This window comes from Acinonyx jubatus, chromosome A2 (assembly GCF_027475565.1).
Source record: "Acinonyx jubatus isolate Ajub_Pintada_27869175 chromosome A2, VMU_Ajub_asm_v1.0, whole genome shotgun sequence".
Lineage (NCBI taxonomy): Eukaryota > Metazoa > Chordata > Mammalia > Carnivora > Felidae > Acinonyx > Acinonyx jubatus.
The window spans coordinates 144,531,371-144,554,246 of record NC_069383.1 but is presented as its reverse complement, the minus strand read 5'-3'; the positions used below and the strand labels follow the sequence as shown (position 1 = coordinate 144,554,246).

At 39.9% G+C, this 22,876-nt stretch overlaps 1 protein-coding gene across 12 annotated transcripts in view; it reads right to left on the bottom strand.

Annotated features, from left to right (window-relative positions):
* SFMBT1 (Scm like with four mbt domains 1) overlaps nt 1–22,876 on the bottom strand; it is a 128,063-nt gene that overhangs the window by 82,350 nt on the left and 22,837 nt on the right. The window contains exon 3 of one of the 12 annotated variants that reach the window (XM_053219224.1): nt 5,641–5,705. The exons of the other annotated variants lie outside the window; for them this stretch is intronic. The gene's annotated coding sequence lies outside the window, so the exon portion shown is untranslated. The remainder of the gene's footprint in view (nt 1–5,640; nt 5,706–22,876) is intronic. 12 annotated transcript variants of the gene reach the window in all.

Below are 22,876 nucleotides of genomic sequence, written 5' to 3'. Positions count from 1 at the left end.
CATAGATTCAGAGGATAGATTGGTGGTTGCCAGAGATGAGGGAGGCAGGGTGTGAATGGGTAAACATGCTCAAAAGGTACAAACGCCCAGTTAATGGGCAAATAAGTCCTGGGGATGTAACATACAGCATGGTGGCTATAGTTAACAATATCGCATCGTCTATTTGAAGGCTGTTAAGAAAGTAGATCTTAAAAGTTACTGTCGTAAGAAAAAAAATGTGAGGTGACTGACGTTAACTAAACTTATTGTGGTCCTAATTTTGCAATATATACATATATCAATCACTATATTGTACTCCTTGGACTAATACGATGTTATATGACAACTGTATCTCAATAAAACTGGATGGGGTGCCTGGGTGGCTCAGTCGGTTGAGCATCCGACTTTGGCTCACGTCATGATCATGATCATGGCTTGTGAGTTCGAGCCCCATGTCGGGCTCTGTGCTGACAGCTCGGAGCCTGGAGTCTGCTTCGGATTCTGTGTTCCTCTCTCACTGTGACCCTCCCTCGTTCATGCTCTGTCTCTCTCTCAACAATAAATAAAACATTAAAAAAAATTTTTTTTTAATTGGAGAAAAAAGGAATGTTGATGTTGATACCCATGGTTACTCTTAAAGTCAGGGACTTGGTTATTTTCTCTCTCTAGCCCAGTTCCAAATAGATACTCAATATATGTGTGCAAGAAAGAAAAAAAGGAATAAGAACTAACTCTCAAGCTAAAAAGGTGTGAGAAAGTAAAATTTATAATGCAGGTCAAGATAATGCAAAATAATAAACAGATACGAGCAAATAGGCTGGTGGCCTCTGTAGAGACTTAGAAGAAATACTGAGGAAATTAAGTTTCAAGAATGAAATCTAGCCACTGGTATTCAGGAGTTCAAGGCACCAACTTAATCATTATGTAACTAGGGGAAATGGCAAGGATCCGGTTATTGGAAACCATACTCAACAGTAAGGCTGCAGTAGTGAGTTATTGCCATACTTAAGCAATTCATTTATGTATCTCCTTTGGGGTGAAGATGAGTCCCAGAGTCTGGGTAGAAGCTAGCTCTCTTGGCAGGATCTCAGTTGGCATCCTGAGGTTGTAACTGTAGCAGCGGAGAGCTAAATGGAAATGACAGAGGCCACAGAAGGAAAAAAAAGCCCATTCTCAAGATCTAAGGTGGTTACCGCTCGGTTTGTGATTTTTAAATTTTCAGATTCCCAAGTCTGAACACTGCCTTTCAAAAAAAAAAGAAAAAATGCCCATCATTTTGCAACACCAGGGTACCTTTCAGGAGAAACTAACAGAAATCATAGGTATATCTGAATACCCTACAACGTGAAGGGGAAAAGAACTAAACACACATTTCAGAATTCAGTTCTCCCCCTTAAAAAATGACCACAGCACCTTTGGGCCCTTCTAGAGGGGCCCACCTGCACCTGAGGCCCACTCCTGCCTCAGTCTCTATGGTGCCATGCCTAGCCGCTGTAAGCGCTCAGTCTGTGGTCTACTCAGTGAAATTAATGGGGATAGTTCTGCCATCTATTAGGAGGGATTCCAGTCTCAACTCTCAATACTTCTTATAGTCATCCTTTAACTTAAAAAGTGCCAAGGAACTAAAATAATTATTGAAAAGCATCTCAACTCTGAAAATTAAGCCCCACCCAACGTGGGACTCAAAGTCATGACCCCAAGATCAAGAGTTACATGCTCTTCCAACTGAGTTAGCTGGCCGGGCACCCCATTTTGGCAGTATTTTTTATTTGTGGCAAATCTGTTATATCTGATACATTACATAACATATTAAAGTCCACTTTAATACAAATTACTTTGAAACCTGGACTACTGTATATGTGACACAGACTAGCTGTTCCGCTGCACTGCTTTAATACCTGCTACATTCACAGCAGCTCCTTACCAAACACGTGATAACTTTAGGTGCTGGCACTAAACTTCTACACCTTCAAGGGCTAACTCGTACACAAACCTTCTCCACTCTTGCCCCCTCCATTCACTGAGCTCTGCCCCTTTTATCCGAAATACAGTGTATCTACTTACAGCATGCTACAAAGTTATTGTGACATTAGATTAGTGTTTAAAACAGATACACTGACAGCCAAAAGAAGAAAAACATCATCCCATTTGGGAAGAATTGTGAAAATGGAGTTAATGGCTAAGATACAAAAAGTGAAAAAAGTAATAATAGTAAAAGTACATTTACATGTACGAATTTACATCAATTTTGTAACTTTTCTTATTTATAGTTAAGATCAAGGAAAGAACAGAAAACCATTTCATAACAATAAAGCAGCATAAGAGACAGCAACATCATAAATCAAACCTGTAAAAAAAAAAAAGAAGCAAGCAATTACTATATGCTCATTACAAAATACTACGCTGGAAAAAAAATTGGTCGAGATTGTAATTTGCTCTTATAAAGCAATAATTCACCATACACACAGTCTTTGCCTACAAATGAAGAAGCCAAGAAGGATACTCTTATACACAGTTTCCAACAGAAGGGTCTGTTCATAAGACATTTATGCAGAGAGAAGAGAAAAACCTTCAACTTGCTTATCAGTTGCAACTGTTTGTCTACCAATTCAACTGGGTGGTGGTGCATTAGAAAAAATACCTACCACAAACGACTTGCTAAGAGTCACTGCATTTTGTAATTAAAGAGATCATACACAACTATACCACTGGGTAACAGAATAGAAGAGAAGGAGATGTTTCTTTTAACAAAAGTAATCCAACTAATAAATGATGAGGGAATAACAGAATCTCTAATAAAATCAATTAATGGATCTAAGTGTTGACCATCAGTAACAGCTCACATCAATCACAAAACAAAAGACAACCTGAAACATTATGTATCCCCTGATGGAAGAATACAACACCAACTATGAAAAAGTCTTGGGGGGGGGGGGGGTAGAAAATCAAACCAGAATTGGATGGATGGCGCTTCTAGATCCAAGAGAGAGGTCAGAGGAACAGGACAAACATCACCATTTACTTCAACTTTTACCATTTACCTCAACTTTTACTTCACACCATACATAAAAACTCAAAATGAATCATAAACCTAAATGTAAGAGCTAAAATTACAAAAGAAAAAAAAAGAGTTAAAATTATAAAACACCTAAAAAAAATAGGAGAAAATCTTTTTGACCTGGATTGGTGAAGATTTTTTGTTTTTTATTTTTAAAGAGAATTTTATTTTAAGTAGGCTCCACACCCAATGAGGGGCTTGAACTCATGACCCCAAGATCCAGAGGAGTATGCTCTACTGACTGAGTCATCCAGGTGCCCCCAAAGATTTTTTTTAGATATGACCTCCAAAAGGCAGAAATAATAAAGAAAATGTAACAAACTGGGATTACATCAAAGTTTAAAACGTTTTGCTATTCAAAGATTTCATTAAGAAAAAGAAAAGGTATGGGGCACCTGGGTGGTTCAGCTGATTGGGCACCTGCCTCTTGATTTCAGCTCAAGTCATGATCTCACTCACGGTTCATTGCGTTTGAGCCCCGAGTCAGGCTCCTTACTGGCAGTGTGGAGCCTGCTTGGGATTCTCTCGCCTCACTCTCCCCCTCTCTGCCCCTCCCCCAATCACTCTCTCTCAAAATGAATAAAGTTAAAAAATAATAATAATAGAATAAAATATTAACCATTAAAAAAGTCACAAACTGGGTGGAAAATTTGCAAAACATTTATCTGCCAATAAATGATTTGTATATAAAAGCTCTCTTACAACTCAATAAACAATCCAATTTTTTTAAACAGGCAAAAAATGTGAATAGAGACTTTAACAAAGAAGATGTATGAATGGCAAAGAAACATAGGAAAAGACACTTCATTAGTCATCAAGAAAAATTAAAACCTCAACGAAATATTATTACATACCAACGAAAATGGCTAAAATGAATGACTAGCAATACCAAGAGTTAATAAGGATGTAAAGAGACTGCAGCTCTCACAAAATGCTGGTGCCTTGAGCTCACAGTTCGTGAGTTCAAGCCCCACATCGGGCTCCATGCTGACAGTGCGTAGAGCCTGCTTGTGATTCTCTTTCTCCCTCTCTCTCTGCTCCTTCCCTGCTGGCACTTGCTCTCTCAAAATAAATAAAACTTAAAAAACAAAACAAAACCACATCCATAAAAAACATTTACACAAGTGCTCACTGCTATGAACTGGAAACAGCCCAAATGGCCACCTATTAGTGAAGACATACACAACAGAATAATCCTCAGCAATAAAATGAACTACTGATACTTGCAGTAACAGGGATAAATTTCAAAAACATCATACTACATGAAATATGCCAGACATAAAAGACTACATACTGTATGATTCTATTTATATGAAATCTGTACAAAAAGCAAAACTGTAGAGAAAAATGCCATCAGTGGTTGCCTGAGGCCAGGGCATAAGCAGGGGTTATTGGTAATGGTGACAAGATCATTTTGGGAGGTGATGGAACTATTCTAAAACTGAATTGTGGTGATAGTTGTGTGATTGTATCAATTTATTACACTCAATTTAATTAATAATATCAACATGGGGAAAGGGGTTCTATAACACCTAAACAGGTGCATATATATATGTACGTGTATGTGTATGTATGTATGTATGTATGTACGTATGTATTTATCAACGTTCCAGAAACCTCAATTTTTCCAAATCCTCTGGTCATCCTGAGCAGAGAATCTCTCACTTTCAAACATTTTGAATCCAATAGAAAGTGGCTGGCAGCTCACATTCCCTATGCTCTCACCAATGAGTCACTCTTCATTTCTAACACAGAAACCACACTACTGTTCTAGCTAAAGAAGGAAATGAGTGGAGAAAAGAAGATCACCACCTGTTTTAAGCTTTGTTTTCTGTGTCACTGTCCAGTTTATTCTTTGAAAGTTTCAAATATTAATTGCACTGTATACTGTGTTATTTCTGAATTATAACAAAGGCAAGAAAATTATTATTTCAAATTAACTCCACATTCAGTAGTTAGGAAGTATTCTCTCCTGTTTAATTGCATACAGTAAGTGCTCATTTAAGTGAAATGCCCTGCACAGAATAAGTGGGGCAAAAACCGATGCCTGTCCTGAGGGCCCTAAACCCCACAGTCCAAGACCGCTGCCTGCAACCCAAAGCCCTATAGCCATGGGGCTGATAAGCCCACAACTCTGCACCTAGTCAGCACCAGCTTGCTAAGCCTGGAGCAAAAATTCTCGAAACAGCCTCCTCTTTTCCCCAAGATGCAGGTTATTAAGTACAAAAACAATAAGAAAATAAAATAAGTTAAGTTTAATTTAATCAGAATTATTATTTATAGGTAGATTTCCAGTAGCTGGGTGTTTGTGTGTTTTGAGTCTTTGTCCAAAATATTTTACAAAAATATATTACATTTTCATTCCAAAAACAGAGCTATTCTTTTTATATCTTAGTTTCAAAAGAGAAAAACTTCTATAGGTTCTGCATAACAGCTAATACCACAAATCAAATTGCAATCTTCATACAGAAAAGAACTTAAAATAGTGACAATACCAACTGGATATTAATACTATTAAAAAGAGTAACTGATTTTTACATGTGATAAAGGATGTTATAGTTTTAAAAAGTCGTAAGTTTAGAGATAAATACTGAATTACTTACGAAGTAATGTAATACTCAAGATTTGCCACAAAATGATGCAGTGAAGGAGGCAAAACAGTGTGTACCTGTCAGAGAGGAAAGTATAGATAAAATGAGCTAGCCACATGTTGCTAACTGTGGAAACCCAGTAATGGGATTTTCTGATTCTGTGTATTGAATATTGCCATAATAAAAAGTAAACCATGAAGTAAAATTATACTGATAAATCAGCCTTCTCAGAAGTTACAACAAAGCAGCAGCACGACCATTAATTGTTTTAAACACAGAAATAAAAAGGATGCATAGTAAGTGACATTGTGATGTTCACGGTGCTATTACTCTACTGGAGAGACTGCTGCATTTTGAGGAGTGAGACAGGTGGTTCCCAAGACTAACATCCAAGATTACACTGTATTCCATCCAAAACACAGTTTGTATTTTAGAGGTCTTTCTGGAAAATCAATGCTATTTAACAAGTATGTATTGACTAAAAGATCATCACTGTTACCTGGCTATTTCCAATTTCTGACAATTCTTTCATTCAAATGTGTATTCTTTCAACAATGAATTTGTTGAAGGTAGAAAAGTAAGAGGGAAAAAACTGGTCTATCATTGGAAATTCATCTTCTGAAGTTATAAATATGGGATTTTAACTAAAAAGCAACTGCTAGGTCACATTTAGTTAATGGAACAGAAATTTATGGTTCCTCCTGTTTTATGTTCTCACAGCATGGACATTTTCCTTCATAGTACTCAGGGGCATTTCTTTCTACTTCTTTTTAATGAATTGCTTTTAATGACTTAGGTAGTTTTATCCTGATTTTCACTTTCTTTACCTCTTTATGTTTATTTTTGAGAGAGAGAGAGAGAGCGCGAGCGCATGCACGCATAGGGGAAGGGCAGAGAGAGAGGGAGACAGAAGATCTGAATCGGGTTCTGTGAGATCATGACCTGAGCCTGAGTTGGAGGTTTAAATGACCGAGCCACCAAGGCTCCCCCTGATTTTCATTTTTACTTATGGTAGGCAATCAAGTGGCAAATTCCTGAGATTTTGAGACAAACTTCTTTATCTCTCACGTACATGGATCTCAAGCCACTCAAGCCTTGAGTAGCATAATCATTCACTTGTACCACCTTGAACCTCCAACTCGACCTCAGCCACTACATGCATCTGCTAAGCTGAAGTGATCCATCCCTGATACCAAAATGGGGTAGGGACAAAAGGGGTCGCAACTGTCTCAGTTTCTTGACAACAAGGTACTCACAGTGCAAAAGTATTCATCTTTTGCTGAGGCAAAAGGACAGTTAAGTCAGATGTGCTGTGACTTAACAAAATGCAGTATTAATACAGAGTAATACCTTTTTTCAGTGCAAATTCAGATTTTTTTGTGTGTTTCTGTTTTTAAATTCTTCGGAGTGGGGTTAAAAGTATTCAGATCACTTTCCTTATCAAATAGAAAAAAACATACTGAATATGGTCCCTATACTTTGAGGGCTTGGACTTCAGTTGAGAAAAACCTAAAAGCACAAAAGAGGGCAAATGAGGACTACTAAATGCTCAGGAGAGACTGTACGTACGACGGGAGTAAAGTACAGGGAGGCTGTGGTTTAAAAGCCAGGTCCAGGATGAGAATGTAATTTTGAAAAACAGGGAAGATGAACACCATTCCAGGCAAAGGGTAAGAGCAAAGGCACAGAGATGGGAAGTGCAATGTGTGTCTCAGACACAGCAACTTGACCAGTTTGGTTTGGGTTGAGGACTTCAAGACAAGAAAGAGGATAAGACTGGAAAGTTAGGTTGGACTCCAATCTGAAGGAAATACGGGCACACTCAAGGTTTGTGAACAGGGCTAAGTGACCTGAAAGTAAGTGGTAGCATGTACCCAAAGAGACAGGCAGTGATACTCAGGACAGAGAGGAAGAGCCTGGAAGCTGGTTCAGGGGATGCTTCCTTAGTAATTCTAAAAAGACCAGAAATATGAGAAAAGGAAGTGACAAGAAAAAAATACCTCATTTTTTTTAATGTTTATTTATTTTTGAGAGAAAGAGAGAGACAGAGTATGAGCAAGGGTGGGGCAGAGAGAGGGAGACACAGAATCTGAAGAAGGCTCCAGGTTCTGAGCTGTCAGCACACAGCCCAATGCAGGGAAAAGGAAGTGACAAGAAAAAAATACCTCATTTTTTTTAATGTTTATTTATTTTTGAGAGAAAGAGAGAGACAGAGTATGAGCAAGGGTGGGGCAGAGAGAGGGAGACACAGAATCTGAAGAAGGCTCCAGGTTCTGAGCTGTCAGCACACAGCCCAATGCAGGGCTCGAACTAACTAACTAACAGCAAGACCATGACCTGAGCTGAAGTCGGATGCTTACCCGACTGAGCCACCAGAAATACTTCATTTTCATAACACATCTACAATTCACAAAGGACTTTTGCTTAAATGATCTCATTTTACCCTCAGAACAATTTGTAGTGGAACATGTGTCATTTCACATATAAGAATCACTGCTCGGGGCATTTCCTTTGGTGACTGTTTGTCACTCCATGTTTCTGTGACTACTTATCTCTTAGCCACTAGACTGTAAGCTCGATGAGGGTACTGCAGGGACCATGTAGATTTCTGTTTGCCCCGGTATGCCTGTAGCCTTGCAAAGGGCCCCACTCGGTGCCTGCCTCCAGTAGATCTTCATTACATATGTGATAGATGAGGCAGCAAGTGAAGAGCGTATTTCTTTTTCTACTCTTGTTCCAAAGGCATGAAAATGCTTTTTCAACCAAAAATGTTTTTTATTTTGTTGTTTTTTTTTTTAATGTTTTATTTATTTTTGAGAGAGAGGGAGAGAGGGAGCATGAGAGGCGGAGGGGCAGAGAGAGAAGGAGACACAGAATCCAAAGCAGGCTCCAGGCTCTGAGCTGACAGCACAGAGCCCGACGTGGGGCTCAAACTCACAAACCGTGAGTTCATGACCAGAGCCGAAGTCGATGCTTAACTGACTGAGCGACCCAGGTGCCCCTGTTCTGCTTTGTTTTAAATGACTGTTCTGACAATAAAAAGGCTTTGACAATTACAATACTTTTTCCCTCAAGTACCTCTTACAATACCTCTTTTTCCCTTCAGAAGGGAAAAGAAAAAACTGCACAAAAGTAAAACAGGTTCTCCCACCTTCACAGAAGTTACCAGAAAGTCACTCTGAGTGATATATTACTAAGAATACAAAAAAGGTTAACATTTGGTGTTTTTTCAAAAATTTTCTATTTTCTTGCAGAATGGACTGGATACTAAGAAAAATAACTATGTACATGAGCACTGACAGAGCTGAGGTGAGAAACCCTGGCCTAGAACACTTGTGGCAGAAAGCAAGAAAATGCTCCAGAGAATAATGGAAAGTGTGCTTGAGAGGGCTCCCACTGGCCAAATCTGGGATGATTTACACATCAATATAAGTAATGAGGATAGCAAGATTATACTTCACTGAAAAGAACAGAAAAAATGAGTCCATATTGATATAAATTTATGATAAATTAATTGAAAGACTGATGAGGAATGGGATAGTTTCAAAATACCCACAAAATACTAATTATAAAAATACTAATTGCCAATAAGATATGAGACACAGCATCATTTCTGTGATATTCCTGCCAAAAATTCATAACCTGAGTTTATTTTTTTTTAATGTTTATTTATTTTTGAGAGAGACTGCAAGCAGGGGAGGGGCAGAGAGAGAGAGGAAGACAGAGAATCCCAAGCAGGCTCCGTGCTGCCAGCAGGGACATGGGGCTTGAACCCACAAACCATGAGATCATGACCTGAGCTGAAATCAAGAGTTGGACGCTTAACCAACTGAGCCACCCAGGTGCTTCTCTGGGTTTTTTGTTGTTGTTGTTGTTGTTGTTGTTGTTGTTTATTAACCTTGAGAGAGACAGAGACAGTGTGAGCGGCGGAAGGGCAGAGACAGAGGGAGAGAGAGAGAAAATCCCAAGAAAGCTCTGCACTGCCCGACACAGGGCTTGAATTCACGGAAACCATGACCAACCATGAAATCATGACCTATGCCTAAACCAACAAGAGACGGATGCTTAACTGACTGAGCCAACCAGGCACCCCATATATGTATATATGAAGATTATATTTATTACTTTCAGTTTGGAGAGATACTAATTATTTTTAAAATACTTAAAAATTTTTGAAACAGTAAAAAGCAGAGAAAAGTTTATGTACAGTACAGAAATCTTCCCTACCTCTCCCACCTTCAGCAGTAGGTTGTAGGTTTGGCATATGTAGATAAATATATGTGGTTAAAAAAAAAAATACACACACGTATTCTCTCCAACAGAGGAAAGAATTCTTCCTACAAAGGATTCTCTTTATATGAAAAGTACTCAGTGAGTCTCACATCTGATTACTAGGGAAGTAATGTGAAATAGTGTTGCATAATAAAAAACAGGCTTTACACATAGTAATTCCGACTTCAAACTCCAGTTCATCACATACAAATTCATGACCTTGAAAGATTTTCCACTGTCTGGGTCTCAATGTTCCAGGCTATAAAGTGGGAATGCCACCTTTTTGTAGAGTGGCTCTGAGGAGGAAATGAGATGGCATGTTTGAGAGTGCCTTCCAGGTTAATAGCACTCAAAACTAGTTAGTTCTCTCCTGCTCCAAGCAATCGATTTACAGCTGTGTCTAACTGGTAAGTTGGCATCTTGGTAAATCTGAGAAGTACGCTTACTAACACCAAACAACTTTTCAGGCTGAAGGCATATAAAAGATCCCTTTGTTACAATACTCTTGCTTTAAAGATAGGAAATAAGACCCCGGACTCCTGCTATGCAGAGATGAACCACTTCCCATCACAGAGAAACCAGCACTGGCTTGGAGCTCTGATCACTTGCACATGCTCTCATTTCATCTTCACAAAACTCAGACACAAGCATTATCATAATTGAACAGGTGAGGAAACCAAGGCTCAAGCAAGACTGAGAAACTTATTTAGAATCCTGACTCCAAAATTCACGAATTTCCCACTATATGCCATCTCTGTTGTTTCCAAACATGACTAAGAAAGACACCACATGCAGGGATGCCTGGGTGGCTCAGTCGGTTAAGCATCTGACTTCGGCTCAGGTCATGATCTCCCGGTTTGTGAGTTCGAGCCCCACGTCGGGTTCTGTGCTGACAGCTCAGAGCCTGGAGCCTGCTTCTGATTCTGTGTCTCCCTCTCTCTCTGCCCCTTCCCCACTAATGCTCTATCTCTCTCTGTCTCAGAAATAAATAAACGTAAAAAAAAAATTAAAAAGAAAAAGAAAGACACCACATGTATAGGTTTAAAAGCTTTTCTGGGGGCACCTGGGAGGCTCAGTTGGTTAAGTGTCTGACTCTTGATTTAAGCTCAGATCATGATCTCATGGTTGTGAGGTCGAGCCCTGCATCTTGCTTCACACTGAGTGGGGGGCCTACTTGGTATTCATTCTCCCTCCCTCCCTTCCTCCCTCCCTCCCTCTCCCTCTCTCTCTCTCTCTCTCCCCCCCTCAGCCCCTCCCCCACGTATCCTCTCAATCTCTAAACAAACAAAAAACAAACAAACAAAAGCTTTTCTGTGCCCTAGACACTCAAGCTATTAGTCCTTTACTCCCATGTTCCCAAAATGTTATCACTATAAAACAGAAATTACTTAACCCCTAAATCTATCAAGATTCTCAGCAATTTACAATACTCACTCTCCTATCCTAGACTTGTTTACTGAAAATCAGCAACAGTGCTAATAAATAAGGTAAATTTCTTAAAATGCCTTCCTACCTTTGTATGTTCTCTTATTCCCACCTTTTTTTTTTTAAGTTTATTTATTTATTTTGAAAGAGAGAAAGCAGTAAGAGGCACAGAGAGAGTGAGAGAAAGAATCCCAAGCAGGCTCTACACTGTCTGCACGGAGCCCGTCATGGGGCTCAAATTCACAAACCATGAGATCATGACCTGAGCCGAAATCAAGAGTCGGATGCTTAACCAACTGAGCCACCCAGGTGCCTCTATTCCCACCTTTTTAGAAGCTTATTTATTTCTTTTAGTAAGCTCTACACCCAATGTGGGGTTCAAATTCACAACCCAGAGATCAAGAGTCACATTTGTTCTCCGATGGAGCCACTCAGGTGTCCCTACAGCAAGGTTCTTAAGCTGGAGTCCTAGGGTCTACAAAGAGATCAGGGGTCCGAGAATATGAACAAGAGGAAGTTGTGACACCTGTTTTCATTAACCTCCAACTAAAGTTAAGATTGCCCTCAGGGGCACCAAAGATTGCCTTCAAACCTGAGTGTAGGCAACAAATCACAGCAACATTCACAGTAACTGTAACTTTGTCACCACTGAAAGAACAGATATTTTCATATCATGTTACAGGTGTTACAGATCTACGTAACTAACTGCCTTTGTGATCCTATATATTTCATTTGTTTAAAACCTGAGAACAGGTCTACACACTTCACTAGCTTACCAAAGGGGTTCATGAATATCAAAAGGCTTAAGAACCCTTGGTTTTGAACAACAAAGTTGATAACTGATGAGAATTTGAGAGAATACAGGAAAAAAAGTTTGGTGCCGGATAATATAATCCTCCATTCTGTGAGTAAATTTGGCTTTTAAACACAACATGAGTTTCATTCAACAAATATTTTCTGGTTTCTATACTGTGCTCTGTTGTGTAGCCACTATAGACATAAACATTATCCCTTTGCTTCAACTAGTGGAAGAGAAAACAGAAGCAAGTAACAAGGTAGAATAACTTAAATACTAAAAGAGAAGGACAATAGAAACCTTTGAACTCAAACAATGGATTCTCTCATTGTGGTCAAGCAAACAAGCAGGGCACATCTGGGAAAGGGAGAAGAATCAGAAAACTATTCTAGCTCTCAGTTGCTCCTACAGCCTGGAGTGCGGGGGGAGAAGGCAAAGGGAGACAGATATCAAGAGGGAGCAGCTAGGCAGTGAATGCACACGGCTTCCTGCCTGTCCAGCCAGGGGAAAACAGCTCATGGGTCCTGATTCAACCCTGTGTTGAGCTGGGCTGGTAGGCCCTTTCTATTTTTTTTTTTAGTGTTTATTTATTTTTGAGAGAGAGAGGGAGAGACGGAGTATGAGCAGAGGAGTGGCATAGAGAGAGGGAGACACAGAATCCAAAGCAGGCTCCAGGCTCCGAGCCGTCAGCACAGAGCCCGATGTGGGGCTCGAACTCACGAACCGCGAGATCATGACGTGAGCCACCCAGGAGCCCCTGGCCCTTTCTATTCCTAAGATGCTTTAGGGAAAGGAAATTATACAGGAATTTGCTTAATTTTCTTTACACAAAGTAAACAGGAAAAATACACATGGGGGCACATGGAGCCATGTTTCAAAGTAAGGTGACATTCCCTTAATTTGTCAAACAAAATATAGTATGTCTGCCTAATGACCTTTTATTTATAGCATAGTATTTGTTTTACAGTAGCTGACTCTGAAAATGGCAAAAGGGCTTCTGTCAATATATATAGAACCTAACTCATAAAACAAGATGTTTAAATACAGAATGTGCTCAAAGTTTCCCCTACTGAAATTTAATCCCGTAATATTTTCTATATCCTATCAACAAAGGACACCAAGTAAAAGATAAAACTATCCTAGGCAAAGACCACTAACCTTATAACATCTATTTCATATCTTTAGAACTGTCTCTCAGTATTTACCAACACAATTAGAAACCAACAGGTTTACAAGGTTTTTTTTTTTTTAATGTTTAAGTATTTTTGAGAGAGAGAGAGAGAGAGAGAGAGAGAGAGCACACAAGCGGGGGAGGGACAGAGAGAAAGAGAGGGAGACACAGAATCTGAAGCAGGCTCCAGGGTCTGAGCTGTCAGCACACAGCCTGATGCAGGGCTCAAGCTCGTGAACCGCAAGATCATGACCTGAGTTGAGCCAAAGTCGGACGCTTAACCAAGTGAGCCATCCAGGTGCCCCTGTTTACAATGTTTTCTTGACCATTCTCACAATTTACCTGTGACCACTACTGAGCATCTCCTTTGTTCCTGGCACTACCCCAGGGATAGCCAAGCAAGTTACAAAGCTCAGTCTTGTCCTGCCCTAAAGGATTTTACAATTAGGGACAGAACCACTGGGAGAATCTTTGAAATGCAAGGCATTAGAAAGAGCTGCACAGAGAAAAGAGCATTAACTGTGAGCCAAGATAGCTGCAAACAGCTTATCAAAATCAAAGCATGAGCTTCACCTTGAAGGATGGAAAAAACCTTGGAAAGCCAGAGGAAAGGGTAGAAGACATTCCCAACAGAGCAAGCAGCATGCAAAAGCCAGAAAAGTAACATGAGGCTGGCATCAGCTGTCGGGGGTGGGAGGCGTGGGGTGGGGGGGTATATGCTTGCATGTAAGGTGGCGGGAGAAATCAGTCTCCTGGTATACAGAATAACAAGGCCACAAAGAAGAGTGTATGTAACATGCGAAAGCTGTATACTCCAAAAAGGTACTGACGAGGAAGGACTTGAGGAGTACCACATTTTAATCTGTCACCTGACGTACACACAATTATAGGATACTTAGGACTAGAGGCAGACCAACAGGAAGGTACTGACTAGCCCAGGAATGAGCTCTTGGTGCAGAGAAGCAGGCCTCAGAATGGCAAGGAAAAGACAGCCTGAGAGACATTTCAAAGTAGGAGATAAGAGAAAAATCAAAGAGGATTCCCAGTCGTATCACGGCAAAGGCCAAACAGCGAAGAAGAACTGAGATTTGGGAGTGGGGCATGGGCAAGGACTCTGGTGCGCTCCACTGGGACACTATCCAGATGAAGCATCCCAGAAGCAGTTGAAAGCCAGGCTGATGGCAGGAGACAGAGTGTGAGGCTGAGCTGCAGGTGGACGAGTCCATCAGCACAGCACAGGTGGCTGGATATCAAAATCCCCAGGAGTGACCACAGAATGAAGAAAAGGAGGTGAAATAAGGGCAGGGAGGGGTGAGAAATCAACACTTTGTCAGCCACTGGATGACTCACTTTGTATACACTACACAGAGAAAGAAACCAAGAGGTAAGAAGAAAACTTCTTGTCCCCAAGAGTGAGCCACCGACAAAGCCAAGTAGAAAGAAGTTCAAGGGAGAACGAAGACTGAGAAAAGGGCGCTGGTCTTGCCAAAGTGAAGACCACTGGCAACCTCCCCTCCAGGAGGCTCTCCGAGGGCTGCCACAGGCAGGGGCTGTGACGCGGGTGGCTGAGGAGAGAGTGGGTAAATACAAAGTGAATTCAATGAAGGGCAGGTAAGTGTAAATTCAGATATCTGGGCAGCAAGTGAACAAGACTTAATTGCCACTGAAAAAGGACAGCATGCTGTGCAGTTCTCACAATGCTTTGTTTATCTTAGTGACCAGGAAAACACTGACCAATAAGTGCAAAGGTCAAGAGTTAGGGCCCACACTTCTTATTATTTGAGGTGCTCAAACTAAAGGAAAGTGACAAGCACATTTTCATTTTTGCAAGTTCAAGCCCATGACCGACAAATAGAGTTCAGCTATCAATATAATAAATTAACATATACTGATTAGAACATATTCCACCTGCTTTACTGTTGGAAAACTAACAGTCTCTCAAAATGGAGTGCTGGGGTGCCTGGGTGGCTCAGTCGGTTAAGCGTCCACTTTGGCTCAAGTCATGATCTCACGGTTCATGAGTTCAAGTCCCACATCAGGCTCTGTGCTGGCAGCTCAGAGCCTGGAGTCTGCTTCTGATTCTGTGTCTCCCTCTCTCTCTGCCCCTCCCCCACTCACACTCTGTCTCCCTGTCTCTCAAAAATAAATAAGTGTGAAAAAAAAAATTTTTTTAAATGGAGTGCTAAAGAGACTAATACAAAAACAGAGACTGTTATGCTATTAAGAAATTAAATATTTTATACTAACTTTCCCAAAACTGAAATCATGTTATTATAAATAAAACATCCAAAAGACTAATCAAAATCAAAATCATCTAGAAACTTGCTGGGATGCCTGGCTGGTTCAGTCGGTGGAGCATGCAACTCTTGATCTCGGGATTGTAAATTTGAACCCCATGTTGAGTATAGAGACTACTTAAAAATAAAATATTTAAAAAAAATCTAGAAACTTGCTCTAGGATTTGATTATAATGTTAGCAAAAACACCCACCGGTTCGATGGAAAATCTTTCTCCATCTGCTCTCAGTACGGAGCCTTAAGTGGATATAGTCTGACCCATTCACAAAAAGTGCTAAGTTATAACTCATGCGTTAGTGTGTACTCAAAATAATAAATTCATTTCTTCAATCCTTTACCTACAGAGTAAATCCTTCTAACAGAGGGAATCGTAAGTAACAGTTAAACCAAGAATGGGCAGAATATGGCATCATGAGTACAACTCTCGATGACATTAGTGGCTGAGTTGTTCAGAGCCAACCAGAGGCAAGCATTCTGCTAAGTTCACCTTTCTATCCACCACTGTTTCAAAATTTCATAATACTGAACACAATGCAAGAACTATGCCACCAGATAAACAAATTCCAGATAACAGGTTCCTTGCAGATTCTGGAGTTAACTGAAACTGTAACAGACATTCACTATCCTTAATGAGTCATGAACTCAGGATGCAAACCTCACCGGTTACAAAACATGATCTGATACCATCTTACCTTACATAAAAGAAGAGATGTTTTCTTAAAGACGTGTTAACGATTTTCAACAAAAGAATGGGTAAAAAATGATGAACTGATGACCATTTCCCTCTGCCTTTTATCAGAAACATTTTTACAAATTTCTGTTGCAAAAAAATACATTTTGGGGCGCCTGGGTGGCTCAGTCAGTTAAGCATCCGACTTCAGCTCAGGTCACGATCTCACGGTCTGTGAGTTCGAGCCCCGTGTCGGGCTCTGGGCTGCTGGCTCAGAGCCTGGAGCCTGCTTCCAATTCTGTGTCTCCTTCTCTCTCTGCCCCTCCCCCATTCATGCTCTGTCTCTGTCTCAAAAATAAATAAAAACGTTAAAAAAAATTAAAAAAAAAACAAAAAAATACATTTTATTTTAGAATATAATCATGACTTCTAAAAATCTTCTGTGAAGAATGAATGACTTGTACCTTGAAACAGAAGACTCTCAAACTGACAAAAAAACAGCGTGACTCCTAAGAATGAACAGCGATTTAAAATTGCATCATTTTTGTCATATACTAGGGAATGCTCATAACTAAGTACAGGTATATTACTGTGTTTACTTTGGGGTTTTGTTTTTGTTTTTTTGCCAAAATGTTCTCATAATGTTGTTACTATTAGAATAATCAGTTAATTAGTATCTTTATTTCACAAAGGAACGTGGCTTATTTATGAAGGATCATTTTCTGTAAAAACTGTCTTGAGGTGAAGGAGGAAGACAGCTGAGCTGACACCTTATGACACCTATCATAAGGCATTATGCTATATGATACCTCATCCATTCCACCACCTTTGCAATATTCCTATTTTATTTTCTTAAAATTTTTTAATGTTTATTTATTTTTGAGGGAGGGAAGGGAGAGGGGTAGAGAGAGAGAGAGGGAGAGAAAATGAACGAGCGGGGGAGAGGCAGAGAGAGAGGGACACACAGAATCTGAAGCAGGCTCCAGGCTCTGAGCTGTCAGCACAGAGCCCGACACGGGGCTCAAACTCATGGACAGCGAGATCATGACCTGAGCCGAAGTTGGATGCTTAACCGACTCAGCTAACCAGGCACCCCTGAAATACTCCCATTTTAAAGGTAAGGAGTTGAGGCTTAAAGAAGTTTTTAACTTGCCCAAGGTTACACAACCAGTAAGTGACAGCCAAAACCAAAACCTAAGTTTGTTCTCCACATACCAGGCTACAACTCAAAAATCATAATCTTTACACTTAAACTTTTTCCAAATGGATTTCCTCATCTTCTATCATTTCCTCTTAGATATTTTACCGCACATTCTAAAGCCCCAATTCAGGAAAGAATACAGACCACTTTGCAGAAAGTTTTTAGAACCACACTACCCAATGAATCATTTAACAATAAATTAAAAAAATCCATCTAAAAGTTGTCACGGGCAACAGGTATTCCTTGGTAAAAAGTTCTGAAGAAAAACAGCACATCTAGTCCTACCTTGTAACTGTACAGCCATTTACAACATTCTTTATTTGCAAATCACAAAATCAGATGTCCTAGGCCTGACAGGGGTGTCCTAGGCTCTCTTGGGACTGGACTCTTGAGAGCAGACAGGCCTTCACTGAGTGTTGATGGGGTGAATAAATCAACAGACACAGCTGGCATCAACTTCAATACAGCAGAGAGAAATCATGAAGTGGGAGGGCCCCCAAAACGAAAACATAACACAACCTCATCTTGGGGAGCCTGGCTGGCTCACCTCGTAGAGCAGAGCGTGAGACTCCTGATTTTGGGGTGGGGAGTTCCAGCCCCACACTGGGTATGGAGTTTACTTAAAAAAAAAATTTTTTTTTTAAATAAAGCAACCTCACCTCAATAATCATTTAAAATGCCAAAATCATCTTGGAGTCATATAAAAGCCAAGAGACCTCCATCTACTCATTTTCTAGTCAATTGTTAACTACTGGTATGTCTAATGACTGTGTAATGACATCTCACTGTGTTTTTTCTTCTTTGTGCGCAATCTGGTTTTTTTTCTTTGCATTTCACTGTGTTTTAATATCTATTCCCTCAATTAAAGCCACAAGTGTGGCTGTAAACAAAAAGAGAAAGACAGGCAGAAACAAATATCAGCAAAGATATAGAGAAACTACAACTCTCACATATTGCCGGTGGGAATGTAAAATGACACAGCCACCTTGGAAAAAGTCTGGCAATTTCTAAAAAAGTTATGACTCGGCAATTCTACTCCTAGATACCTATCCAAGAAAATATTACCACAAAACTTGTACATAACAGCATTATTTATAACACCAAAAAGTGGAAACAACCAGAATGTCTATCAATTGATGAATGGACAAATAAAATATATCTATACAGTAGAATATTGTCTAGCAATAAAAAGAGATAAAACACTGATACATGCTACAACATGGATGGACCTCAAAAACTTCATGCTAAATTAAAGAAGCCAATCACAAAAATTCATGTCTATCATTTATACAAAATGTCAAGAATAGGCAAATCTAGGTGCACCTGGGTGGCACAGTCGGTGAAACTTCCGACTTCGGCTCAGGTCATGACGTCACAGTCTGTGAGTTCAAGCCCTATGTCAGGCTCTGTGCTGACAGCTCAGAGCCTGGAGCATACTTCAGATTCTGTGTTCCTTCCCTCTCTGCCCTCCCCCCACTTGTGCTCTGTCTCTCTCAGTCTCTCAAAAATAAACAAATGTAAAAAAAAAAAAAAGAATAGGCAAATCTAAAGAGACAAAAAGTAGAGATCGCCTCGGGCTGAGGAAGGAGGGGGACAGGGACAGGAGGTAACCACTAATGTGTACAAAGTTTCTTTCTGGAATAATGAAAATGTTGTAAAATTAGATTACGATGATAGTGGCACACCGTAAATATACGAAAAACCAATGAATTGTGTAAGCAGGTGAACTTTATGATATGTAAATCATATCTCAATAAAACTATTTTTAAAATAAGAGAAAAAATAAAGTCTACAATTGTCTTTTAATTTTCTGCCTCAGATGGTAAGGTATGCAGTAGGGAAGATTTATTTCATCAAAACCAATATAAGTTTTTCTCTTAGACTACTGTCTTTTTTAGTATCATACTTCAGCAGCAAAAGAAAATTTAGAGCATTCTTAAGATACAGAACATAGTCATTAATAAATTAAAGGACAATGGAAGAGGGGCGCCTGGGTGGCTCAGTCGGTTAAGCATCTGACTTCAGCTGAGGTCATGATCTCACAGTCCGTGAGTTCGAGCCCCGTGTGGGGCTCTGTGCTGACAGCTCAGAGCCCGGAGCCTGCTTCAGATTCTGTGTCTCCCTTTCTCTCTGCCCCTCCCCTGCTCATGCTCTGTCTCTCTCTGTCTCAAAAATAAATAAAAACATTAAAAAAAAATTTTTTAAAGGACAATGGAAGAAAAAGTACTAGAACTCTTTTTTTTAGGCTTAGTAATTTAGAATTTACTTTTGTAAAAGCAAGTTGACAAATATTAAAATGTTAGCTGACTCAGTGCATTTCTGTTCATTCAAAGATCAAACTCAGTTACTGCTTTTCTACAACTAGCCACAGGAGTTACAAGGGCACTCCTAAACTTGTAATGTAAACTGAGAAAAATCTGCTTAAAACATAATGCCAAGAGGAGCACCTGGGTGCCTTAGTCAGTTAAGCATCTGACTCCTGATTTCAGCTCAGGTCATGATCTCACACTTTGTGAGATCAAGCCTTGCAGTGAGCTCTGCAGTGCAGAGTCTGCTTGCTATTCTCTCTCTTCCTCTCTCTCTGAGCCACCCCCCCAGCTCCCTCCCCTACACACACACACACACACACACACACACACACACACACACACGCCTGTTCTCTCTCTTTCTCCCTCTCTCAACATAAATAAACTTTTAAAAACATGATTTAAAAAAACAATGTCAAGAAGAAGAAAATATAAAATCCAAGTGTTTTATGCCTAAATTCATTACAATGCCTCTAAAATAACAAAACATTAATGTGGGATTATCTGTAAATGGGGGTACATTATATTACTATCTCTTCATTTGTGTATGTTTAAAATGTCCCGTAATAGGAGCACGTGGGTGGCTCAGTCAGCTAAGCAGCCGACTTTAGCTCAGGTCATCTCATGGTTCATGGGTTCAAGCCCCACGTTGGGCTCCGCGCTGACAGTGCAGAGCCTGCTTGGGATTCTTTCTCTCCCTCCTTCTCTACCTTTCCCCCATTCACTCTCTTTCTCTCTCAAAATAAATGAATAAACTTAAAAAACATAAAATGAAATAAAATATCCCATAATAAAAAAAAGTCCCAAAATAAAAAGTTAAATAAATAAAAGCAAATGCCTCTAAGAAGTCAAAAGTAAGTGTCTCTGGTCACAGATATTTTCCTGGCTCAAGTGCACTCTCTTACCACTTGGAGATTTAATTTAAATGAATTGATGACAGGTTCTAAAGATGTTTTCATAAGACATCAACTCCTTGGGAACACATGAGGACACAGGAAAGCAGGACTGCCCTGCCACCTGCTCTGGGTCACAGCCTCCCAGCCCCTGCATTGTCAGCCCAGCACCTTCCTACAGAGTCTCCAATAACCACGGTTCCAAACCAGACCAACTTCAGGGTAGGAATAAAACCATTTGAAGGGAGAAAGTAGGGGAAGCATGCAGAAGAAGAAAATAAGTGATTTTTGCTTAAATTCAAATAGAACATTTTTCTCACAGAATTTTGATGAGATAATAGTTCTAACATGGTGTTTCAAATTCAGAAAAGGACATTCAGAAGACTAAACAGGCAAACACACCAGAGGCCAGAGTCCCTCCCACCCCTCAGTACAGTCGTTCCTCGCAAGGATTCCATCTCTATAGCATTCAATAAAATGCTACGGCTGTCAGTAGAGATGCAAATATTAAGCCTTCATTTATTTGGTGACACAAAGGACACAAGAATCTAAGCTGCTCTGCCAGTTAATTTTTTTGCTATAGAAATTATTCTGGTGTGCAGGAAAATAAAAATAACAGAAGCATATTTTCAGTTTGTTTGGATGAAGAAAATAATTTTTAAATCCTATTACAAAGTTAGGGACTGAACTAGATACAATTTTAAGAAATCGATTACATGCTTACAAGTGAATCCATGAACATAATGAGACGGATCCAAACCAGCACATGAAAGATTCATTAATTTATGTTTACAAGTAGCACAGGATCATCCTTAAATAAAAGTAATCAGCATTACAGAAATCGAAAATAATCTGATGAATGAAATAAGCTGGTACTTGAACATAAATTATTTAACTCATCAAAAAAAACATGATAAATTACGCTCTGAAGAGACCTTTTTAACATGAATAGCCCTCAGAATTTCAGTTTTTAAGGAGAAAAAAGGATGTGAATTTCATAAAAAAACAAAATCATGGTAGAGTTCCAAATCTATAAATATAACCATTGCACAGGATTTCATTTTGTTGGGGGGCGGGGTGGGGGGGGGGAGGAGTTAGTTCCTTGATCTACCAATGACAAACTTCACATCTAAGAAACATATACTCAACCTAAATCCCTGGGCCAGTCTTAATTGGGGCCTAGGGTAGTAAGGAAAAGGGCAAAGGGAACAGGGGTCCCACCAATTCCTAACATTTCCACTATTTTCTCCCTCCACATCATGAGAGATTAAAAATGCTATCATCTAGGGGTGCCTGGGTAGCTCAGTTGGTTAAAAACATCTGACTCTTGATCTCGGCTCAGGTCATGATCTCAGAGTTCGTGGGTTCAAGCCCCACGTAGAGCTCTGCACTGACAGTGTGGAGCTTGCTTGGGATCCTCTCTCTCCCTCTCTCTCTACCCCTCCCCTGCTCACTCGCTCATTCTCTCTCAAAAATAAACTTTAAGAAATGCTATCATCCTAATAAAAATAAGCTTATTATTGATAGATCAATGTCATAAATATTGATGAGTACTGAACATGAATATGGTTAGCAATCAAATATATTTAGACTTTGTTGCCCTTGTTATAAAGTCAGAAGAGAAAGGAAGGGAGAAGAGCAACAAAATGCTGGTGATTGGTCTTGGGGGATGGGGCGCAAGGGACAATTTCGGCAGCAGAGAAAGGAGCACTTGGTCAGAGGTACCATAAATACAAGCCTGTCACATCCTAGGCCTGTAAATGACAGCAAGACTCTGAGTAACCAGTCTGTAATCAGATTAGGAGAGGCCAGTATGATCCTTTAGGTGACAGAGATCTAATCTGGGACACAATTGGGCCTAAATACAGATTTACTGAACTCACGGAAATGAGCACTTAATCATGCTAAGAAATCATGGCCACAGTAAAGATATGTTTCCTGTCGTGTTCCATTTCTAGAAGCTGAGTTCAGTTTTGTGGTTCAACACATGGATGTGACTAGGCTAAGCTGGGATTTGATTCTTAGCTTTCTATGTTTCACTCATGATCTCAAATCTTACCCTGTGCTATTAATTTGGCATCACAGCCCAAACTACTCAGTTTAGTTTGTCCTACAGCTAAGTTTATCTCCCCAAATGAATTAAATAAATACCCCCTGTGCTGGACAGTTTGTGCCAGTACTTAGCCCCAAGCCTACGCTTCTAGACTGTCCCCGAAT